The sequence below is a fragment of the Triturus cristatus genome, chromosome 12, assembly GCF_964204655.1.
Source record: "Triturus cristatus chromosome 12, aTriCri1.1, whole genome shotgun sequence".
Lineage (NCBI taxonomy): Eukaryota > Metazoa > Chordata > Amphibia > Caudata > Salamandridae > Triturus > Triturus cristatus.
Genome location: NC_140595.1, coordinates 843555275 through 843573749, shown reverse-complemented (window position 1 = coordinate 843573749; position 18475 = coordinate 843555275).

The window sequence follows — 18475 nt, the reverse complement described above, 5'->3', positions numbered from 1 at the left end:
CACGAGAGAGATCTATCACAAGTGGCTGGGCCACTAGAACTGATGCTGACCACAACAAGCTCGAGATGGGCATTATCTGTTATCTATGGACCTTGATTCTGGAGCCTCCTGATCCCTGCTTCTTGACCCTTAAGGAGCGGTGGGAAGACCAATTGTCAATGAAACTAACATGCTGCTTGGCAGAGATGTCTGGGGTCCATCAAGTTGATTACGTGGAACGTCCAGTTCCATTTGACACAATTCAACTACCTGTATCACATGTACCTCTCCCCAGGCAGAATAAGCAAAATGTACCCATGCAGAAAAACACAATGTCCCAGATGCCAATATGTTGAGGCGGACTTTATTCATATGGTGTGGGTACGTCCAGTAATCTTGTATTACTGTCAATCGCTTGTATTTCTGCAATCACAAATTCCATCCTACCCAATGACTTCGCTCTTTTCATCCTTCACGCAGGGGGTAACCAAAAAAAGCAAATTAATTGATGAGTTTTCAGTGTCTGACACTTGTCCTTGCAGAGCATTGTATTGCCATGTCCTAGAAGGCAGCAACTGCCCCCTCACTTACGGCATGGGAAACGGATGTTGTTTGTTGAGCTTCCGCCGAGCTCTCAAGACAGGCAGATACACGAGCCAGAGACGTAAGGTATAACATCATGGAGCAAAGTTGGCTCTGACTGAGTGACATCTAGATGACGATGTTATGCCTCAGAAGGTGAATGGCCTCCTATTGAATGCCACACTGTATATCAATGTTAGGCAGGCAGGCAGGAAGGGGGGATGGCATGAGGGAGAGATGTTGTTGGGCCTGGTTCTTTTGAATAGGTTGATTTACTGACTGTCCATACTTGTGCTCCATTTTGTTCCTCTCGGCGTACAAGGAATCACTTTTACGTAATATTGTACGTTTGTAGCCTCTCCTCTTATTTGTATTTCATTACAAGACCGGAGGCTACCGTTATGCATATTCTTTTAATGCAACTTCAAGCACAGCCATTTTAAAGTTACATCATAAAGCAAAGCTCTACAATATACAAATGTAACGGCAACAGCAACACATAGATCTTCCTCTTTTAAATGCAGCTTCAAGACAGATAAGTTGTGTTCTGTAGTAGGGGATCTCTGTGTATAGTCATAATCTAGTGAATAGTCCCGCCCATGTGCGTGGACCCCGGAGCAATAAAAAATAATCTCTAAAAGGTGACAAATCATGCAGACCTGCATACACCTTTAAGAGAGAATTTAATTTAAAGACAGATAATGCAGCCTATACCCACAGGCTACACTGTCCAGTACTTCAACTAGAATTCCACCAACATCCACAAACAGCACTGCCTGTCTAGTTTTTCTCCACATAGGAAAAAATCCTGCCTCTACCAGCAAAAGCCTCTGGAATGATAGAGAGGAAGGAGTGGACAGACAAGCCCCATAGGCTGCCATTATGTGGCTTGGAACAGGATACTGTGCCTTTAAGAAAACTTTCCAGTTTTCCAGAACTTTCCCCAGTATCCCAGAATGCCCAGCAGGTCCCATTTACTTTCAGTTCTTTTTTCCGGCTCCTGCTAGCAGGACCCTGGAGCATTGAGCTCTCCCCTTTCAAGGGTTTAATTGAGATTTTGGCAATTTTAGTCATTTTTTCTTGTGATTAGTAGCTGGTACTGTCAACATGCCTGGCTTGTTCGACAAGTGCCCGGAATGTGGTCGAAAGAAGGCTAAAACTGATCCACACGAGGTGTGCATAGGTTGCCTTCCCCAGTCCCACGTGCCTGAAAGCTGTACCATCTGCCACTCGTTCTCTGCAAGGACCCTGAGGGACAGAATGAAGATCAGGCTTCAAGTTCTGGAGGACCGAAGACTGAAGGCACCAGGTGGGTCTGGAGGGGCTGATTTGGCCCATACTGAGGCCTCTGGGGGGTTCCCCAGGGGCAGGAAGACCAGTAAACGCTCCCACTCCCCGTCGACGTCGAGGGCGTCGACGGCGACGTCGAGGAGGATGACCACCGTCTGTTCGCCGTCCCCCCAGGGCTCTGGGGAGAAGCGGCGTCGACGATCGCCGTCGAGGGACGTGCATAGGCCGCCGTCGGCTACATCGGCGTCGTCGGCGACGACGCCGTCGTCGGCCCCGTCCAGCGGTCGTCGTCGAGATGGGACCCGGCGTCGGCATTCGCCGTCGAGGGATCGCAGCTCGCCGTCGATGAAGAGGAGAAGGAGATCGACGTCGAGACACTTGAGGTCGCCGTCGAGGCGAAGATCGCCGTCAAGGCGAAGATCGACGCCGAGGAGAAGATCGGCGTCGAGGCACAGGTCGCCGTCGAGGCGCAGATCGCCGTCGAGGCGCAGGTCGGCGTCGAGGCGCAGATCGACGTCGAGGAGTAGATCGACGTCGAGGAGTAGATCGACGTCGAGGAAGAGAGAGTCACCGGGATCGGTGTACTCGGTGGTGTATACGCCGCCGCGGATGCCTCCGTCGCCTCCTCCTCTCCCGCCGACGCCGCCTCCACTGCCACCACCACCACCTCCACCTCCACCGCCACCGCCACCTCCACAAACATCTCCACCGCCGCCACCTCCGCCACCGCCACCTCGGCCGCGGGCGCTGCCTCCGCCGCCCCAGCCTCTGTCGCTGCCACGCACCCCTGTGGGGCCGCCGCCGGTTCCTCCGCGGTCGGTTTCCCTTCCACGGTACCCGACTCCGCCGCAGGGGACCCCGAAACCACGACGCCCACGGTCGCCTGGACCAGCGAGGCCGGTGGACAGGCCGAAGCCGAAGAGGTCGCGCTCCCGCTCTCATAGGAGGAGAAGATCACGGAGCCGTGGACGGTCTTCGTCGGACTCAAGACGACGCCGTAGGAGGTATAGGTCCAGGTCGCGCACGCGCTCCTCGGACAGAGGTCTTTCCCCGACGCTGTCGGACTCCCCGGGGACGAGGGTGTCTCCGGTGGACGACCTGGTGTCTTTCCAAGAGGTGCTGTTGCGAGGGGCTGCAAAGTTGGGTATCACGGTGACGGTTCCAACACCCACGACGTCCGTGATATTCGAGACGCTTCATAAAAAACACCTGTCTCGCCCCCTACTGCCTTTGGTACCAGGACTGGTGGAACCCGCCTTGGAACTGTTCCTTACTCCCGCGACGACGAAGGCCGCTCCTTCCAGGCTCATGAAAAAGTACAGGGCCCCGGAGTCGGATCCGTCATTTCTGAGAGTGGACCCGAAGCCGGATTTGGTGATCGTGACGGCGGCAAGAAAACAACATGCGACCGCCCCGGCCTCCACGGTTCCGCCCGACAAAGAAAGCCGCTGGCTGGATTCTGCGGGCAGGAAGGTGTGTGGCACCGCCGCCACCACCATGAAGGCTGCGAGTGCAGGGGCTTTGTTGGGCCGTTACGACTGGGCCCTGTGGGAGTCCCTGCAGCAATATGCAGACCTCCTGCCACGGGACAAGAAGGAGGACTTCTTGGAGACGGTGCGCGAAGGCATGCTGGTGTCGAATCAAACAATCAGCGCAGCGGCGGACGTAGCTTTATTGGCCGCCCACGCCTACTGTCACGGCGTCCACCAGCGGCGTCATTCGTGGTTGCGCCTGACGTCACTCAAGCCAGAGGCGCAGCAAAGAGTGGCCAACCTGCCCTTCTCGGGGGAAACCCTGTTCGGGAAACATGCGGATGATGAGATGGCCCGCATGAAGGCTGAAGCGGAAACCCTGACGGCCGTCGGGTTGGTGAAGGCCGAGAAAAAGAAGCGCCCGTTCCAAAGGAGGTTCGGATCGTCGGGCAGAGGGCGATGGCAGGGCTCGGGACAGCAGCAGCCACAACAGCAGCAGTTCCGCAAGCCCTTCCAGAAACGCCAGAGGGGTAGAGGAGGCCAGCAGGCTACTACCACAACCAAGGGCCTGGCCGGGTCTCGGCCCTGAGCGGTTACTTCCCCCTCCACCGTTACCCACTCCAGTGGGGGGAAGCATTCAATTTTTTCCGGCAGAGTGGAGAAAAATGACTCAGGACAAGTGGGTGCTGAATATTGTTTGCAATGGATACAGTCTTCGGTTTATCAGCCCGCCTCCAGCGATTCCGCCGGTCAGCTCTCGATTCCAGCTGAGAGAGCTCCAGGTGGAGGCAGACATCTTGTTGAGAAAAAAGGCGGTAGAAGAGGTACCTCTGTCTCAAAGGGGAAGAGGTCTGTACTCTCGGTTCTTCCTCGTTCGCAAGAAGGACAAGAACGAGTTCAGGCCCATTCTGGATTTGAGGCAGGCAAACAAATGGATTCGCAGAGAGAAGTTCCGTATGCTTTCGTTGCACCAGATTTACCCTCAGCTGCAACGGGGAGACTGGCTCTGTGCCATAGATCTACAGGATGCGTACTTCCATGTGCCCATAGCGAGGAAGCACAGGAAGTTCCTGCGATTCCAAGTCGGCGCCAATCACTATCAATACACAGTACTGCCATTCGGGCTAAAATCTGCGCCCAGGACTTTTTCAAAGTGCATGGCGGTGGTGGCGGCACACCTGCGGAAGAACAAGGTGTTTGTCTACCCGTATCTGGACGATTGGCTGATCAAGGCATCATCCTTCGCGGAAGCGCAAGAACACTTCCGATGGACGTGCAAGCTCTTGCACAAGCTGGGGTTACACGTCAACATGTCCAAGTCGGTCACGACTCCGGTCCACTGCATACAGTACCTGGGGGCCTCCATCGATACGCGGTCAGCAAGCGTGTCTCCTTCGGAGGAGAGACGGTTATCACTCCTTCGGAAGGCTCAGGACCTCAGGACTGCTCCATCGACAACAGTGCGGAAGGTGTCGTCTCTACTGGGGTCGATGGCCTCCTGTATCTTCCTCACGCCTCACGCTCGGCTGCACATGAGACCACTGCAGGAGTGTTTGGAGGATCAGTGGGATCAGAGGACGGGCTCTTGGGACGACAAGATACGCCTGTCGCTGCATGCTCTTCAGTCTCTGAAGTGGTGGTGTTCGGCGGAAAACCTCCTCAAGGGGGTTCCCTTCCACAAGGACATTCCCACGACGAGTGTCGTGACGGATGCGTCTCTCCAGGGCTGGGGAGCGCATTCCGGGGACTTGCAGATTCAGGGGATGTGGTCTGCTTTGGAAGCGACGTACCACATCAATTTCCTGGAACTCAGATCTGTCTTCCTGGCACTGAAGGCCTTCCTTCCGTCCTTCCAGACCAACTCGCTGCTGATACAGACGGACAATACAACCACGATGTATTATCTCAACAAGCAGGGGGGGTCGAGATCGCGCACTCTGTCGCAGGAGGCGCAGGCGATCTGGCGCTGGCTGCTGGCCAGAGGACTGACGATTACGGCCACGCATCTGCCAGGAGTGCAGAATGCTCAGGCGGACGCCTTGAGCAGGCTGATTCAGGAAAACCACGAATGGGTCATAAACGACGAAGTACTAGGAGAAGTCTTCGCAAGGTGGGGGACTCCAGACGTAGATCTGTTCGCCACCGCCGGAAACAGCAAATGCCGAGACTTTGCATCCAGGTACTACCAGCGGGGGACGCTGGGGAATGCGCTATGGATCGATTGGTCGAACAGCTTTCTGTACGCTTTTCCACCCATTCCCCTGATTCCGGCGGTGCTCATCAAGTTGTCCCAGTCCAGGGCGCGGATGATCCTGATCGCCCCGGAGTGGCCCAGGCAGTGGTGGTTCACGGACCTTCTTCACCGGTCTCTCCTTCCTCACATGCGGTTGCCGTGCAGGCCGGACCTTCTCACGAAGTTCGGGGGGCGGATGGTGCACCCCAACCTCTCGTCTTTGAGTTTGGCGGCATGGCTCCTGAAATAGTGCAATATGGCCATCTGAATCTACCAGACGATTGTATGGACATTCTGAAGGAGTCTAAGCGACCTTCCACTAGAACATCCTATGCTTACAAGTGGAAGAGGTTCTGTATCTGGTGTAAGTCCAAGAACTTTGATCCGACAAAATGTAAGGAAGATGTCATCCTTCCATACCTTTTACATCTGGCGCAGTCTGGCCTTAATTTCCATTCCATTAAGGTTCATCTGGCTGCTTTAACTGCTTACAGGAAATGCCCTTCACAGACTTCCTTCTTTCAGATCCCTGTGGTCAAGGATTTTTTGGAAGGCTTGAAGAAAGTGTTTCCTCCCGTCAGACTTCCCTCGCCTTCCTGGGACTTGAATGTGGTGCTGTCCAGACTGATGAAGGAGCCTTTTGAACCCATTCACAAGGCTTCATTGCAGCACCTATCCTGGAAGGCCGCGTTCCTAGTGGCCATTACATCGGCCCGCAGGGTGAGTGAACTTCAGGCATTATGTTGTCAAGAACCTTATACTGTATTTCATGCTGCTAAGGTTGTGATGCGTACTCACCCTACATTTCTTCCTAAGGTTATCTCTGATTTTCATGTTAACCAGACCATAACTTTACCTACGTTCTTTCAGAATCCCTCTTCGCCAGCGGAAAGGTCTCTCCATTCCCTGGATGTTCGGAGGGTGTTGAAATTTTATCTGGATAAGACCAAGGATATTCGTAGGTCTGACCAATTGTTTGTTAATTATGGCTCAGTCAGGACTGGTCTTGCGACCTCTAAGAAGTCCATTTCTCGGTGGATTGTGTCCTGCATACAATTGTGTTATCAAAAGGCTAATAAGACCTTAGGGGGTAAACCTAAGGCTCATTCCACCAGGGGCAAAGCTGCCACGACGGCTTTGCTGCGTAATGTTCCGATTGCGGAAATCTGTAAGGCGGCCACTTGGAAGTCGGTCCATACCTTTGCTGCGCATTACTGTCTGGACACGGATGCCTGGGCAGATGCTCAGTTTGGGCAGGCTTCGCTGCGAAATTTGTTCGCACAGTAGTGGTAGTGTCTTGTGTGTTCTCCACCGCTTTTGTTGTGTGGGGATGGGCTTGCCATTCTATTCACTAGATTATGACTATACACAGAGATCCCCTACTACAGAAGGAGTAGTTTCTTTTCTGTAACTCCAGTTCTGTAGTAGGGGTATCTCTGTTATAGTCATAAGCGCCCGCCCTCCTCCCCGGTGGAGAGATACTTATTCATATGTAGAATGCTACAGGTCTGGCGTGCTACGCCTTCAAAAAGAACTGAAAGTAAATGGGACCTGCTGGGCATTCTGGGATACTGGGGAAAGTTCTGGAAAACTGGAAAGTTTTCTTAAAGGCACAGTATCCTGTTCCAAGCCACATAATGGCAGCCTATGGGGCTTGTCTGTCCACTCCTTCCTCTCTATCATTCCAGAGGCTTTTGCTGGTAGAGGCAGGATTTTTTCCTATGTGGAGAAAAACTAGACAGGCAGTGCTGTTTGTGGATGTTGGTGGAATTCTAGTTGAAGTACTGGACAGTGTAGCCTGTGGGTATAGGCTGCATTATCTGTCTTTAAATTAAATTCTCTCTTAAAGGTGTATGCAGGTCTGCATGATTTGTCACCTTTTAGAGATTATTTTTTATTGCTCCGGGGTCCACGCACATGGGCGGGACTATTCACTAGATTATGACTATAACAGAGATACCCCTACTACAGAACTGGAGTTACAGAAAAGAAACTACTCCTTCTTCCTATGCTACTGTCATTGTACTGTCGTTTCTATGCTAACCTTCTTTTAATTATTCCCTATGTGACTGTTTTTTTTCCTTTGTGCCTTTACTTGTTACTGTTTGCTCCCTGACTTTGGTGACAATTTTCTTAACCTTTTACCCCTCTTCGTCAACCCATCGCCATTTCCATGCGCGAGCTCACTTTATTATTGAGCCCTCTGTGGCTCATATTCTATCCCGTCATCTGTACCAAAAAACCCCGCTTTGCGCACTTCACTAGGCTGTCGCTTTCTGCATTGGCTGCCCTCCACGCCATAATTTAACACTTAACGTTTTCCCACACTTGGCCTCACGGCCCATTACCATTTGCGCCGCTCCTGCCGCCTTCCCGCTCCTACCCGAGATGCCTCTTCCCTTCCCCTTGTTGCCATGTGGTCCAAGCCTCAGCTTCACCCGCGTTCAGGGCGCGGCGTGGCCGTGCCTCACAGCTCCAATTTACAGACTGCGGGCCGCGTCGCGCCCCCCTGTCATGCCATCGGGTTCCCCTTGCTGGTGCATTACTAATAAAAAAAGGAGCAAAGCAAGAAGTCGACTAAGGGCTCTCTCCTGCATTTGAGGAGAGGCCCTTAGCACCCACACCTAAATGCTACGTATGTCAAGTCAATGCATATCTAGGCTTGTCAAGGTTGCCTAGCAACGCGTACCTTCAACAGCTGATCGCCAACTCGGTTGGCAGCTCCTTAGGATTTCATCTCTCTGGCTCCAATTTGTAGCTTCTAAGTAGCAGATTCCTGGCTCTATCCATCACCTTATTATTAATTCCTTGCCCACATAAAAAAAAAAATACCTCTCCCTTAATCCCAATTATAACTTGGGCTGACACCCACCCACCCCCCTTCTTTCTTCCACTAATTTAACCTATTTAGTGCCCATCATGTCTGATGCTGAGTCCGATGACTCTCAGACCCATGTACCTACTCCTAATGCCAACGAGGAGCTCATTAAGAAAGTGATACTCAGGAAGTTACATTCCTGCATGAGGGAGACCATAAGTAAAATTGTTGCCGGTAAGAGACCTCTTTCCGATTCCATTAACCTCCACGGAGGGCACATTGATGAGCTGAACAAAAGTGGGGGTAAAAAACTAAGGAAATGCAACAATTTAGAAAATGAAAGCACTATGGGAGGTTCAAGCACCTCAAATGTAGTGGGAGGTTTACGCACCTCAAGAACTGAAGGAGCACTAACCTCCTCAAATAATATGGGAGGCCTATGCGCCCCAAAAAGATCACATGCCCATAACGGCACATCTCATTTGGATGCCCTAAGCGGCTCACAATTTCAAAGTGCTACTAGGTATCCCCTCTTATCCAACAAAGTGGATACTTCTAATGAGTCCTTAGACGAATACATTTTTGATCTGGATCAAATTGATAATGATATCGATCTCGACCTCTTGGAGGAGGAACTCCCCTTCTCCTCAAAGGAGATTATTTTTGACCCCCTAGGTGGGGAAATGTTCTCGCCTGATAATATCCAGCACCCTAGGAGTTCCCAGTGGTGGCTCCAAAAACACGTGGCCAAGTTTATTAAAAGATGGGTCAAGAACCCCCTTGAAAGAGAGGCAAGGAACATCCTGAAGGCAGAATGCCCACGTCCTGTTATCAAAGATAAATACTGCCTTACACCTAGCTTGGATCCTGAACTCATCAAGTTCCTATTCAAACTGGGCAGGGATCCCAGGAAAGGTATGGAACGCTCCCTTAAGCGTGGGACCCGTGCTCACTACGCCACTGGAGTCAAGCTATCCTGGCTGATGACGGCTGATAGCCAGAAACCGGTCCTAGGATGCTTGATTCCGGTCCAGGGAAGACATGGCTTGGCAGTTCGGGCTGGACTGTTCCCATGAGGCACAGGGTCAAGACTGATTTGCATATGGCCATGTCTAAACTGGGGTGGTGTAGTGGGCAAAAGGACGATGGATTTGACCCAGATTTCTTGACTGGGGGAGAATGTATGCATTGTCAGCATTCCGTCCATCATTTGTTTGTTGTAATGCTTTTCGCCCTAAGTGGGATGGGTATTCCCAGACGTGGGACCCGTGCTCACTACGCCACTGGAGTCAAGCTATCCTGGCTGATGACGGCTGATAGCCAGAAACCGGTCCTAGGATGCTTGATTCCGGTCCAGGGAAGACATGGCTTGGCAGTTCGGGCTGGACTGTTCCCATGAGGCACAGGGTCAAGACTGATTTGCATATGGCCATGTGAGTTTACACCACATAAACTTTCTCGAGTTAACCACCGGGCTTTATGCCCTAATGAGTTTCAAACAATCTCTTCAAGGGAGGTCAGTTGTCCTCAAGATGGACAACATGTCAGCTGTTGCCTACATAAATCGTCTAGGGGGTATGAGGTCACCTGACCTCTCCAACCTAGCCAAGAAACTGTGGATGTTCTGCTTTGAACAGCAAATTTAGTTAAGAGCAGAATACCTTCCGGGTCTAAAGAATGTTTGCGCGGATTGGAATTCAAGGTTCCCCGTAGATCACACCAATTGGAAAGTAAACACAAACGTATTCAAGAGTCTAGACTATCTTTGTGGTCCCCTAGAAGTAGACCTCTTCGCAAGCAGACTCACGTCCCAACTTCCCACTTACTTCAGCTGGATGCCTGGGTGCTCTGGCAGTGAACCCCTTCCTCCAACATTGGAAAGGGATTCAGGGTTTTGCTTTTCCCCCTTTGCAATGATCCAGCGTGTTCTTCAGAAGTTGAGGACAGAAGAATCTTCAGTAGTCCTAATAACTCCCTTTTGGCCATCCCAAGCCTGGTTCCCAACGACCTTGGAATTAGCTTACGAAATACCTTTTCTGCTCCCAGCTTCACCAGGCCTCCTAAGAGACATAGACGGCTTGGATCATCCGCTTCTTTTGAACGGGACTTTGAACCCTCTTGCCTGGAAAGTGTCAAGCGAGCCAATTAAATCTCTGGGCTTTCGGCGCAAGCATCTTCTCGCCTCCAAGAATCTTGGGCCCCCGGTACACACTATAGATCCAACGGCATCTGGAAAAGATGGTTTCCTTGATGCCTGGAAAGGAATCTGGATTCTGTGGAGGCTCCTATTGTACATGTAGCCAATTTTCTTGTTGAACAATTTGAAAGAGGTCTTTCCTATAGGTCAATTAACTATTATAGATCAGCCATTTCTGCGGGTCACTCCCTTTTAAATGGTAGAACTATCAGGAAGAACCCTATAATTTGCAGAATTAGGAAAAGCATCAGGCTTAAAAGACCTCCTAAACATGACACCCTATAAGACGTTAAATTGATACTTGACCTTTTTTGTAAATGGCCGAATAATAACTTATTAGATAATAAAAGACTCTTCATCAAACTAGCTTCTCTTCTACATCTAATATCCTGCCGTAGAGTTTCGGACGTTAAAGCATTGGAAATATCCAACAGATCTTATGACGCCTTCCGTGTCAGATTTGAAATTATCAAGAGAACCAAAACGATGTCTGATATGATTTTTTTACTCTAGGTTTGACACTTGTAAAAAATTATGTGTGGTAGATTGCATGAAGGAATAGGATTCTAGGATGGACCTTCATCGCACCCCTGGTGTAAACCAACTCCTTATATCCTTTATTAAGCCCTTCAAACCTGTCTCTTCTTCTTCCATTGCTAGATGGGTTAAACTGGCTTTGCAATTGGCAGGCATTGATCTCCATAGGTTTGAGGCACACTCTTTAAGAAGGGCTATGGCTAGCCAGTCCTTTTGGAAAGGAGGTAAGTTGGATGATATTCTCAAAGCAGCAGACTGGTCAAGTTCCTATACCTTTGCAAAACATTACTGCAAGCCTGTCGAACACATGTCTGATGTGGTTTTACTTGACAACCAACATGCATAATGGTAGCCTCCTGTCTTGTAATGAAATTGCGATTCTCCTATTACCATGACCAGAGAATCTGGATTTCATTATTCCAACCCTTCCTCCCGGTAGTAGATTTTACCGTCTCTTTGATTTACTGCACTCATCTTGTTCTAACAACTTTTTAAGTGTAATGTTTTGTTTAAAATAGAATATAACTCACTTTTGCCTTAATATGTGTATTATCAATTACCACCGTTTCTCTTTTTCCCTCCTTTAAATAGGGCGTTAAGTACAATTCCTAACATTTTTCCTTTTTCAGATAATTCACCTTGATTGGCTCCTCATCTCGATTCGTTGCAAGCAACTCTCGACTTCTCGATTTCTTCTGAATGGAGCCCCTCTCTGTTTCAAGGAGAGGCCTTTCCCTTCATGATGCCATCTCTTGGACTTTGGTGCCTTTAGAAGAACTTTACCTTTTTGCTCTCATTGCATTTAAAAGAGGCAGATCTATGTGTTGCTGTTGCCAACATTACATTTGTACATTCTAGCACTTTGCTTTATGATGTAACTTTAAAATGGCTGTGCTTGAAGTTGCATTAAAAGAATATGCATAATGTTAGCCTCCGTGTCTTTAATGAAATCCATATTCTCTGGTTATGGTAATAGGAGAATCGCAATTCTCGATCGAGCCCCTCTTCATTTAATTCAACTCTGCCTACCGATTGTTGTAGCTGTATCTCAATGTACACAGGCTTTTGTTATAAGTAAAATCAATAAAAATATTTACAAAAAGGGTGTCGGCTAAGAGGGCGATGTTGTCTGGGGAAGAGACCGTCAGGTAGATTTGGCTATTGTCAGCGTGCAGAAGGAAGAGGATCTCAGAGTTCCTAAGGCTTGCATAGAAAGGCTAAAGGTAGAAATGGGATGGAGAGCGGATCGAACCTTCTTGCAGCCTAATTAGCTTTGAGATACAGCTCTCAATTTTCACTACTTGGGAGCAGTTCGTTAGATAGGTGAACCAGTTAAGATCAGCACCTTAAATTCCCAGTGTTTATCAGAGTGTTGTGGTTGACTATCTAATCCCACAGAGAGATCGACGCGAACAAGAAGAAATACATTTCCAGAGTCAATAATATGGAGAGCATAGTCCACGATCTGCAGATTTGCAATCTGTTTGTGACCCTATCTGAAGCCAGATTGGATGGAGAGTGTAAAGGGGGCTGTTTACCTGAATGTCAGGGAGGAGACTATGCACAAGAATAGAAGGGTGGACATGACAGAAGTTGTTAGATACCAAGGGTCCAATAACTATTTTTTTATTTTAAGGAGAGATTTGGCTAACCTTTAGGTAGTATGGAAATGTACCCTGTTCGAAGGAGGAGTAGATTAGGGTGGACCAGATGGTTTGAGGATTTTAACTTTGATATGATCACTAGTAGTTCTCACTCTGAGACCAGGGAGAAATATGACTGTGGAGGCTGTGCTTGGCAAGAAGAATTCACCTCTGCTTTATTGACAGTGGTGGGCAGCAGGCAGATGTTTTTGTCTTTTTGTCAAAACTCCACAAAGTTGTTGCACAAGACCTCAGAGAACTTGTAGCATATTGGAGGAAGGGTTGTTAGCCTGTCTGATTAGTGCAAATAGAAGTTTCAGTCTGTTCTTAAGTGTCCAGGAAGGATTGGACATGTGATGACTTGGCTCTAAAGATGCGGACTTTGTATTTTTTTTCTTGCAGACCTCTGCTTAGTCAAACGCCAAGCAGTGCGCAATTGTCTCCATTCTTTTTCGCAATTGCTGATATACTATCTTTCTTCATAGATGTCTTTAGGCGACCAGGGTGGAGTATTTGGGTTTGCTGCAGCGGCAATGATGGTTAGGTGGAGAGCTCTGGATTTGATCAAAGTGGAGCCCTGGCAATGTGCAGGTTTCTGAAGTGTTGTTGGAGGTCATTGTCGTTGAGAAAGGAGTAGAAGTCCATTTGTTTGGTGCCCCAGACTGTAGTCTCCAATTAAGATGGTGCAATTGGAACTAATCGATTGGGATATGAACTCCAAGTCTGTTTGAGTCTAGGGGAGAGGTGCCTAGGGATACTTATTGGCTGTTGTTGGAAACAGCCCCACTCCCACTCCGCAGGGTGGTGGAGGGCCTTCCCGACACAATGGGGTAGCTTGGCTCGAGTGGTCAGGAAACAGGCGCAGTGCTAAGCATACAATATACCCATACAATAACCATGCGTGCATCCGTTCCAAAAACGACTCTACACCGTAAAAATTATGGAAATATTCTTTCTTTATCTTTTTCTCTTAGTTGCTGATTGGGAAAATAAATAACAATCACAATATACAAATTCTTAAATAGAGCAGGTCAAATAAATATTTGCTGTTTGCTGAAATAAATAGGGATGATCATAAATAACAGGGCATAAATACAAGTGCAATATATACAGACAATTAAATACTTTGAGGTAATAAATACTGTACCAATAAATACTGTACCAATAAATACTGTACACCAACAAGTCCTGTGGACCTATAAATACAGTGCAGCATTAAATAGATAAGAATTTAATAAATACAGTTTCCCCAATAAATAATTAGAAGTATACAGTAACACTCATGAATCAGATGACACTTCAATACTTAAGGGCTGATTTGGCCCAGGCACAGCTTGTAGGGTGTGGAAGGCTTGGGGGGTCCTACTCCCTGGCTGAGGCAAAGGCTGAGGCCTAAACTGAGGTAGATCAAAGGGGGGAATTCCAATGCCCTGGCTTTCCTCTCCACACAACCTCTCTAGGTTAGTCCCAGTTCACCCCAGGCACAGTCAGGTGGGTTTCAGCACCTCCCTAGCCCCTTAGAGTAGTCTCTCAGGTCTCCACAGGGCCTTAGGCGCCCTCTACTCCACTTACTGCCCTTTTCTGATGTTCCGACGCCGCTGGAGTCGTGTCGACGCCGTGAGGCGGTTCCGGTTCGGTCTCGGCGGCCTCGGCACAGTGTCAGTTCTTTGTCGACGCCGGTAGGCGGTTCCGGTCCGATGTCGGTGGCCTCGGTTCGATCTCGACCTCCGATTCGATGGCGTCGGGCAGTCTCTTCACGATGTCGACTTCGGGCGGCTCCGGTCCGATGGCGCTCTCTGCTCCGATGACGTCGGCCGGCCTGGCCTCGCTGTCGACTTCCGGCGACTCCGGGGTGCGATCCTCACCCCCGACCTCCGGTGCTCTTCCTCACAGGTTCCGGGCGACTCCGGAGTGCGATCCTCACTCCCGACCTCCGGTGCTCCTCTACCTCGGTCTCCGACGACTCCGGAGGGCGGACTTCACCCTTCCGATGACGCCGCTCACTCGACCTCGGTTCACCTCCTTCTCGACCCTTGGTATTCCTCTCGACCTCCGCCGGCGCCCTCTTACGACCTCAGGCGGCTCCGGGTACGACGTCTGCTACCTCAGTCAGCGCCGCTTCTCCACCTCGGGCTCCAGGTCTTCGGCTACTCGACGCCAGGCTCCAGGGAAACCAGTTCTCAGGTCAGAATCTTGCTGCTTTCTTGGTTCTAAGGCCTGTTCCTGCTGTCCAGGTCCTTAGGATGGTGTTCTTCTGTCTTCTTCCCACACAGGGCTATAGGCTGGGATCCATCAGTAGGGACAAGTATCAAGGGTGGGTTTATGGACCCCACTCCAGGCACAAGTTTCCACCCCTGCTGCTTCACTCCTTCCTCCTTCACTGTTGTGCTCCTCTCTCTTCACCAGTCAGGTGCCAACTGCCAGCTCCAACTGCCAACTGCCTCTCTTATCCTCCCAACATTCTAAACCGCCTCCAACGGTCACAGGGTTCTGGAAGCTCCTGGAATGTTCTGGAAGGTGCTGGTAGGTTCCAGTGGATGCTGGTGATGTCACAGGTGGCCACCATTTTGTGCTCCAGGCCCTCAGACAGAAGTTTCAGGGGTAGCTAAAATGGCTCCCTGAATCTGTAGCAACACGAAAAAGTCTGGTGGTTCCCAAAAAGGAAAAATTCAAACAGGGTTTGAGGCAAAAGTGGGACAAAATAAATAATGATGAGGAGGGACCACCCAAAGGGCTGACAGGTCTAACACGCGTCCCCCCCAGCTGAAAGTGGGGAGAGCTACCCAACCCCTTGGGAGTTCTCATCACTAAGGCGGAAGTACCTTGAGAGACCGTCTGCATTGGCGTGGTCCACTCCAGGCCGATGTTCCACCTGAAAGTCCATCCCCTGTAGGGAAATAGACCACCTCAACAACTTGGGATTCTCCCCCTTCATTTGCATCAGCCAACGAAGGGGTCTGTGGTCGGTCTGAACCAGGAAGTGCGTTCCAAACAGGTATGGCCGCAACTTCTTCAGAGCCCATACCACTGCAAAGGCTTCGCGCTCTATTGCACTCCACTTCTGTTCCCTGGGAAGTAGTCTCCGGGATAGGAAGACCACGGGTTGATCCAGGCCCTCTTCGTTGAGTTGCGATAACACTGCCCCAATGCCATGTTCTGATGCATCTGTCTGGACAATGAACTCCTTGGAAAAGTCTGGGGCCCTTAAGACCGGGGCCTCGCACATGGCTTCCTTCAATCTCACAAAGGCCTGCTGACAGGCCTCCGTCCAGACTACCCGTCGAGGTTGTTTCTTGGACGTGAGCTCCGTGAGAGGGGCTACGATGGTACCGTACCCCTTCACGAAGCGGCGATAGTATCCCGTGAGGCCCAAAAATGCTCGGACCTCAGTCTGGGTCTTGGGGGGTTCCCAGGCCATGATGGCCTCGATCTTCGCCTGGAGGGGTTGCACCGCTCCCCTACCCACCAAGTGTCCAAGGTACACTACCGACCCCTGCCCGATCTGGCACTTGCTGGCCTTGATCGTCAATCCAGCTTGTCTCAGGGCCTGGAGAACAGCTTGCAGGTGACGCAAGTGATCCTCCCAGCTGTTACTGAAGACGGCTATGTCATCCAGATAAGCAGCAGAGAAACTCTCCATTCCGGTGAGGATCTGGTTTACCAGGCGCTGAAACGTGGCAGGTGCGTTCTTGAGCCCAAAGGGCATCACACAGAACTGGTAGTGGCCATTGGGCGTGGAGAAGGCTGACCTTTCCCTTGCTCCATCAGTCAACGAGATCTGCCAGTACCCTGAAGTAAGGTCAAAGGTACTTAGATATTGGGCAGCTCCCAGCCGGTCAATCAACTCATCCGCCCTTGGGATCGGATGTGCATCAGTCTTTGTCACTGAATTCAGTCCCCGATAGTCCACACAGAACCTCAGTTCTGGTTGGGCACCCGGTGGTGCAGCTTTCGGTACTAACACCACCGGACTGGACCAGGGGCTGCTAGAAGGTTCAATCACTCCTAGCTCCAGCATCTTAGTGACTTCACTATGAATGCTGGCCTTCACCTTGTCTGACATCCGGTAGATCTTGGACTTCACAGGTGGGCTGTCTCCTGTGTCCACGTCATGGACGCACAGGTGAGTCCTACCCGGGACAAGGGAGAACAACGCAGAGTACTGCCCCAGGACCTGGCGACAGTCCTCCTGCTGTTCAGGAGTTAGAGATGGGGAGAGAATCACTCCCTCCACCGACCCATCCTTTTCTTGAGACGCAAACAGATCAGGGAGAGGCTCGCTTTCCACGTCCTCTCCTCCGTCAGTCACCATCATCAAGATGACTTCGGGCCTCTCGTGGTGGGGTTTGAGGCGGTTGGCATGCAGCACCCGCAGGGGCTGACGAGGGGTCTTCAGGTCCACCAAGTAGGTAGCCTTACCCTTCTTCTCCAACACCTCAAAGGGTCCTGACCAGCGATCCTGGAGGGCACTAAGCTCTCCCGGTTCGATCACCCACACCTTCTGGCCAGGCTCCAACTCCACCGGGTGAGCGTTGTGGTCATACCACGCCTTCATCACTGCTTGGCTGGCTTCCAGGTTGTCAGAAGCTTGCTTCCACAACTTAGCCATTTGGCTCCGGAAGGCCAGCATGTAGCTCACCACATCCTGGGGGAGCTTTCTGGGAGTTCTTTCCCATCCGTCTCTCACCAGGTTAAGAGGTCCACGTACAGGGTGCCCATACAGAAGCTCGAAGGGGCTGAAGCCCACTCCCTTCTGTGGCACTTCCCTGTAAGAAAAAAGTAAACAGGGTAGGAGGACGTCCCATTTCCTCCGCAGGCTTTCAGGCAGACTTCTGATCATGCCCTTCAAGGTGTTGTTAAACCTCTCCACCAGACCATTGGTCTGGGGGTGGTAAGGAGTTGTGAACCGGTAGGTCACTCCACACTCCTTCCACATTGCCCGCATATATGCTGACATGAAGTTGGTCCCCCTGTCGGACACAACTTCCTTGGGAAAACCCACTCGGGTAAAGATTCCCATCAGGGCCCTAGCCACAACAGGTGCTGTTATGGTCCTCAGAGGTATTGCCTCTGGGTACCGTGTGGCATGATCCACCAGAACCAGGATAAACCTGTGACCAGCTGATGTTGGCGGATCTAACGGACCCACAATGTCGATGCCCACCCTTTCAAAGGGGGTGCTAACGACAGGAAGTGGTTCCAGGGGAGCTTTCAGCTTCACCCCTGTTTTCCCACTGGCTTGGCAAGACACACATGTCCGGCAGTAGGTATCGGACGACACTTTCATCTGAGGCCAATAAAAGTGTGGGACAAGACGGGCGAAGGTCTTGTCTTGCCCCAGGTGTCCTGCCAATGGTATCTCGTGAGCCAACTCTAAAAGGAAGGCTCGATAACGTTGAGGGACTACCAAGGCTCGTGACGATCCATGTAGGGGTGCCTTGGGTTCACTGTAGAGGAGGCCATCCTCCCAGTAAACACTGTAGTTCCCTTCAACGTTCCCTGCTGCCTGGGCTTCGGCCTGTCGCCTCAGCCCCTCAAGGGTAGGGCACTCCCTCTGGCCCTGGCAGAATTCCTCCCTGGACGGGCCTCCCTCCACGTGCCACTCGGCCGGGATGGGTAGGTCCTCCAGGTCGGTAACGTCCCCCTCCGCAGATTCCTGGTCCACCACCTCCGGTGGCCTATCCGTCCTACGGGGTGGAGACGCCGAGGCAGGCTCCTCCTGTC